The sequence below is a fragment of the Odocoileus virginianus genome, chromosome 17, assembly GCF_023699985.2.
Source record: "Odocoileus virginianus isolate 20LAN1187 ecotype Illinois chromosome 17, Ovbor_1.2, whole genome shotgun sequence".
Classification (NCBI taxonomy): domain Eukaryota; kingdom Metazoa; phylum Chordata; class Mammalia; order Artiodactyla; family Cervidae; genus Odocoileus; species Odocoileus virginianus.
In genome coordinates this window covers 35,412,084-35,418,634 of record NC_069690.1, presented here as the reverse complement: position 1 = coordinate 35,418,634, position 6,551 = coordinate 35,412,084, and the positions used below count along the sequence as shown (strand labels likewise).

At 46.0% G+C, this 6,551-nt stretch overlaps 1 pseudogene; it reads left to right on the top strand.

Moving 5' to 3' along the window:
- Nucleotides 1-2,456: 2,456 nt before the first annotated feature.
- On the top strand, nucleotides 2,457-3,006 carry LOC139038955 (gamma-aminobutyric acid receptor-associated protein pseudogene; annotated as a pseudogene).
- The last annotated feature ends 3,545 nt before the right edge of the window (nucleotides 3,007-6,551 follow it).

The window sequence follows — 6,551 nt, the reverse complement described above, 5'->3', positions numbered from 1 at the left end:
GACTAGAAGAGCCTGGAAATCATGTCTTCAATCAAAAGACAGAGATCATCCCCTGGCTTGCCTCAGTTCAGTTCAGATCAGTCGCTCATTCGTGTCCGACTTTTTGCGACCCCATGAATCCCAGCACGCCAGGCCTCCCTGTCCATCACTAAATCCCAGAGTTTACTCAAACACATGCCCATCGAGTCGGTGATGCCATCCAGCCATCTCATCCTCTGTCGTCCCCTTCTCCTCCTGCCCCCAATCCCTCCCAGCATCAGGGTCTTTTCCAATGAGTCAACTCTTTGCATGAGGTGGCCAAAGTATTGGAGTTTCAGCTTCAGCATCAGTCCTTCCAATGAACACCCAGGACTTATCTCCTTTAGGATGGACTGGTTGGATCTCCTTGCAATCTTGATTCCAGCCTGTGCTTCTTCCAGCCCAGCATTTCTCATGATGTACTCTGCATATAAGTTAAATAAGCAGGGTGACAACATACAGCCTTGACGTACTCCTTTTCCTATTTGGAACCAGTCTGTTGTTCCATGTCCAGTTCTAACTGTTGCTTCCTGACCTGCATACAGGTTTCTCAAGAGGCAGGTCAGGTGGTCTGGTATTCCCATCTCCTTCAGAATTTTCCACAGTTTATTGTGATCCACACGGTCGAAGGCTTTGGCGTAGTCAATAAAGCAGAAATAGATGTTTTTCTGGAACTCTCTAGCTTTTTCGATGATCCAGCAGATATTGGCAATTTGATCTCTGGTTCCTCTGCCTTTTCTAAAACCAGCTTGAATATCTGGGAGTTCTCGATTCACGTATTGCTGAAACCTGGCTTGGAGAATGTTAAACATTAATTTACTAGCGTGTGAGATGAGTGCAATTGTGCGGTAGTTTGAGCAATCTTTGGGATTGCCTTTCTTTGGGACTGGAATGAAAACTGACCTTTTCCAGTCCTGTGGCCACTGCTGAGTTTTCCAAATTTGCTGGCATATTGAGTGCAAAACTTTCACAGCATCATCTTTCAGGATTTGAAATAGCTCAACTGGAATTCCATCACATCCACTAGCTTTGTTCGTAGTGATGCTTTCTAAGGCCCACTTGACTTCACATTCCAGGATGTCTGGCTCTACGTGAGTGATCACACCATCGTGATTATCTGGGTCGTGAAGATCTTTTTTGTACAGTTCTTCTGTGTATTCTTGCCACCTCTTCTTAATATCTTCTGCTTCTGTTAGGTTCATACCATTTCTGTCCTTTATTGAGCCCATTTTTGCATGAAATGTTCTCTTGGTATCTCTAATTTTCTTGAAGAGATCTCTAGTCTTTCCCATTCTGTTGTTTTCCTCTATTTCTTTGCATTGATCGCTGAGGAAGGCTTTCTTATCTCTCCTGGCTATTCTTTGGAACTCTGCATTCAAATGGGAATATCTTTCCTTTTCTCCTTTGCTTTTCGCTTCTCTTTGTTTCACAGCTATTTGTAAGGCCTCCTCAGACAATCATTTTGCCTTTTTGCATTTCTTTTCCATGGGGATGGTCTTGATCCCTGTCTCCTGTACAGTGTCACGAATCTCCGTCCATAGTTCATCAGGCTCTGTCTATCAGATCTAGTCCCTTAAATGTATTTCTCACTTCCACTGTATAGTCATAAGGGATTTGATTTAGGTCATACCTGAATGGTCTAGAGGTTATCCCTACTCTCTTCAGTTTAAGTCTGAATTTGGCAATAAGGAGTTCATGATCTGAGCCACAGTCAGCTCCCGGTCTTGTTTTTGCTGACTGTATAGAGCTTCTCCATCTTTGGCTTGCCTCAGCCCTGGCCAAAACCCAAATTCTGCAAATGCATGTCAAGAGTGGATAACTGAGCTTTCATATTAAAGGGCCATGTGCAGGGTATTAAAGAACCTCTGAGTTGGAGGTTCTATCTCCCCAACTCACTGGAGGGAAGGCTGGAATGGTTGCGTTGTAAGAAAGGAGTGGCTGGAACATGGGCGTTAACATTGAGACGTGGTTGTGGAGGGCCTTGTACAGTAGTACAGTGGCCACTTATGGCATCCTGCTTCCTTCTGGGGTCCTTGAGCTAGTGGCTTAACCTCCTCAAGCTTCAGTCTCTTCATCTGTATATAGTGAAGCCAGCACCTCCTTATGAGATTATGTGCTGTGCTGTGATTAGTCGCTTAGTCATGTCTGACTCTTTGCAACCCCATGGACTTCAGCCTCTGACCATGGGGATTCTCCAGGCAAGAATACTGGAGTGGGTTGCCATGCCCTCCTCCAGTTATGAGATTATAGTGAGGATTAAAGGAGATACTTGTGTGGATCTCCTAGTTCACATGACATCTCAGTAAATGTGAGTTCTCATTGTCTGCACTCCCATTTCTACTTAGAAATGAGTTGGGGCTGAATCCGCCCGCGCGTCGCTGCCGTCGCCGCCGCCCCCCACCCCGTCCCCCACCCCACCCCCGCCCCGGGTTGTTCCCTCAGCCCAGCCCGGTCCAACCCGGTTCCCGGGAGGATGAAGTTCGTGTATAAAGAGGAGCATCCGTTCGAGAAGCGCTGCTTTGAGGGCGAGAAGATCCGAAAGAAATACCCGGACCGGGTCCCGGTGATAGTAGAAAAGCCTCCCAAAGCTCGGATAGGAGACCTGGACAAAAAGAAATACCTGGTGCCTTCTGATCTTACAGTTGGTCAGTTTTACTTCTTAATCCGGAAGCGAATTCATCTCAGAGCAGAGGATGCCTTGTTTTTCTTCCTCAACAACGTCATTCCACCCACCAGTGCCTCAATGGGTCAGCTGTACCAGGAACACCATGAAGAAGACTTCTTTCTATACATTGCCTACAGTGATGCAAGTGTCTACGGTCTGTGAAGCTGCTGCCCCTAAGATGGGGGGTCCCATTCTACAAAGAGAGAGGTGGCCCCCCTTCCTTGACCTACTCCTCCTTGAGGTTAAAACACCACCTCCCTTCTTCAGGACCTGCAATTCCTAATGTTTGAGACTCTCCTCCAGACCCTCTTAATACAAAGGTTAATGGGCCTCTAATACCTCTCCTTTCTTTCTTCCCCTTTCTTTACCACTTTTCCCATTCTGCTTTAGACTTCTTGATTGTCAATCTCTGTCACATCTGGTGATTGTTTTGGTTTCTGTTCCCTTTCTAACTGCCCAAGGGGCTCAGAGCCCCAACAATCCTTTCTTTTCACTACCTTCTTTTTGGGGGGTAGATGGAAGGGACTGAAATTGTGGGGGAAGGTAGGAGGCACATCAATAAAGAGGAAACCACCAAGCTGAAAAAAAAAAAAAAAAAAGAAATGAGTTGGGGGCTGCAGGCTGGTTCCCCAGGGACTGCTGCACAGAGAGCTGTGAGCAAAGTTCTCCAGGGGCCCAAGGCAAGGGGTCCCAGTGGAAAGAAAGGACAGGGAGTATGAGTTAGGAGCTTGCCTTCCTGGAAAAGCAGGATGGAGGGATGGTGAGATAAAGAGGGGAGGGGCAAACCCTTCCCACTTCAATTCCTGAAGATGCAGTCTGACCCACCACTACCACTTTCAGCTCCATGCAGATCTGCATTGAGATCCTCCATCTTTTCATCTTAGGGTCACTATTTGGTCCAGGAGGCCTTGGTGTATATGTGGTGGGGGAAGGGGGCCTGTATACCTGTTCTGTTATAGGAGATGGTTTGGGGGGACCCTCCAATTAAAACTGCTGCCCCCTTGGTGCTGCCTTGCAGGTCAACTCCTAAGAGCCCTCTCCCCATCCCCCCCTCTCACAGCTGTGACTGCAAGTGCTGAGGTTTAGGGGAAAGGGAGCTGAGTCAGACAGAAATTTTTGAAGCATGCTCATGTTTGTGGCCAGGAATCATGACAATTAGGGAGTTAGGCTGGGGCAGGCAGTGGCACCATAAAGCCTCCAATATCGTTCCAAGGAAAAGGGGTGGACCTGTGTAATCAGCACTCATTAGAACAGGATTCCCTACTACTTGTGGTGCAGATGTCAAAAGGCAAGTGGTGCAATGAGGTACCATTACACACCAGTCAGGATGGCTGCTATCCAAAAGTCTACAAGCAATAAATGCTGGAGAGGGTGTGGAGAAAAGGGAGCCCTCTTACACTGTTGGTGGGAATGCAAACTAGTACAGCTGCTATGGAGAACAGTGTGGAGATTTCTTAAAAAATTGGAAATAGAACTGCCATATGACGCAACAATACCACTTCTGGGCATACACACCGAAACCAGATCTGAAAGAGACACGTGCACCCCAATGTTCATCACAGCACTGTTTATAATAGCCAGGACATGGAAGCAACCTAGATGCCCATCAGCGGATGAATGGATAAGGAAGCTGTGATACATATACACCATGGAATATTACACAGCCATTAAAAAGATTTCATTTGAATCAGTTCTAATGAGATGGATGAAACTGGAGCCTATTATACAGAGTGAAGTAAGCCAGAAAGATAAAGACCATTACAGCATACTAACACATATATATGGAATTTAGAAACATGGTAATAATAACCCTATATGCAAAACAGAAAAAGAGACAAAGACATACAGAACAGACTTTTGGACTCTGTGGGAGAAGGCGAGGGTGGGATGTTTCAAGAGAACAGCATCAAAACATGTATATTATCTATAGTGAAACAGATCACCAGCCCAGGTTGGATGCATGAGACAAGTGCTTGGGCCTGGTGCACTGGGAAGACTCAGAGGGATTGCGTAGAGAGGGAGGTGGGAGGGGGGATCGGGATGGGGAATACATGTAAATCCATGGCTGATTCATGTCAATGTATGACAAAACCCACTACAATACTGTAAAGTAATTAGCCTCCAACTAATAAAATAAATGAAAAAAAAATAAGTTAAAAAAAAAAAAAAGGCAAGTGGTGGCAGTGGCCATGGCCCTGGCATTTGTGGTGATGATATTGATGGTGGTGATGATGTGGTAACCATGACAGTGATGGGGACAGTTGTGGGATGCAGTTATAGCAGTGGGAGCCGTGGTGCTTCTGGTAGTGATGCTCGTGTCATGGTGATGGTGGTCATAGTGGTGCTGTTTCTGGTATAGAGGGGCAGGATGGTGACAGTGATGGAGATTGTGATGGCGGTGGTCCCAGCAAAGGAGCACTCTAATCACAGTCTTGCCATCTATCTAACAGTCAAGCCAAGGTGTCACATTATAAAATAATCCTTCATATCAAATCACTAACACACTAGAACATCAGCTCCATGAAGGCGGCTGCTGTTGTTCACTGCTGTATCCTCAGTACCTAGAGCAGGGTATGGCCCATAGCACGTGCTCAATAAATGCATGGTTGAATGAAAAAAAGGAGATTGAGTCTCTTTTTTGATGAACTTCATTTTGCTGTTCAAGATAGGATCTTTTCTAAAAAATTCCCATTTTGTAGATGAGGAAACTGAAGCTGAGAGAGATGACATAACCACCGACCAAGCAGAAGTAACTGATGTGAGGATGAGGTGGGAGGTGGAGGCGTATGTGGCCAGGCCTGTCTGACTTTCAGTTCAGTGCTCTTTTGTCTGCGTAGTTTACAGCGTCTCCCCACCAGCACTCAGCATTACATCGTGGTCTTGTGCTTAGGCTTAATCATAGAAATACTGCTAATAATAGTAACAATTGCTGTTTGTAATTGTTTGAGGAAGGCTTAAATTGATCAAGACCATGGAAATTATTAATAACCCAGGCCCAGCCATGGTGATGTGGGTCATATTAAATTGTGTTGAGATGGATAACCTTGGCAATAATAGTAACCAGGATCATAAATTAATAACAGAAGTATTTAAATTAATGCCATACTGCTGATACCCTTGGTAGTAAGCTGCTCAATGCTGCTCTTAGTACTAATGTTGCTCCTTCCTGCCTTCCATGAATTCAGCTGAGAGGAAAGGCAGGGCTCTAAAAGCAACAGGAGGAGACAGCTTAGAGGCAATCCCTGTCTCGGGGGAGGGATCCTCAGGGATTTCTGAAGAGGGGATGGCTGCCTGGTGTCTTCTGCCCAGCCGTGGGAGGTAGCTTATTCACATTCATGGTCAGGGCCACAGTGATTGACGTCTATCTGTCCTTTCTGGGGATATCCACTAGATTTTGTTGGTTACACAGGAAAGAAATTCACAGGGCAGAATTTTTACTCCCACAAATGAATGATTTAGCTGGGAAATCACCTACCAGTAGTAAGCTTGCCCTCAGCACAAGTGTCTTAATCTCTCCCTTCTTCCTGTAAGGCTATTTTTTCAAAGTTGAAACTGAGGTCCACACCTGGTCAAGATCAGGGTGAGGGGATGAGCTTTATAGACTTGCCCCCTACAAGTCTGTGCTCCAGGGCTGTCTGAGAACGAGGAAAGGGTGGGGACAGGCAAGGTGGGTGTGAAGATCAAGGTGGAGGTGGGAGTGCTTCCTGTCAAAAGACTGGAGGCAAACTCCTGGGGTTGCCAGGGCCTATAATTTGAAACTTCCAAGTTTTCTAGAGCATGGTAAGTGTGGTCCTGGAGATGTACATGGATGTGTGTCCATTCAACTCTTATTCTTTCTGCAGACCTTTATTGAACACCTGCTGTGTAC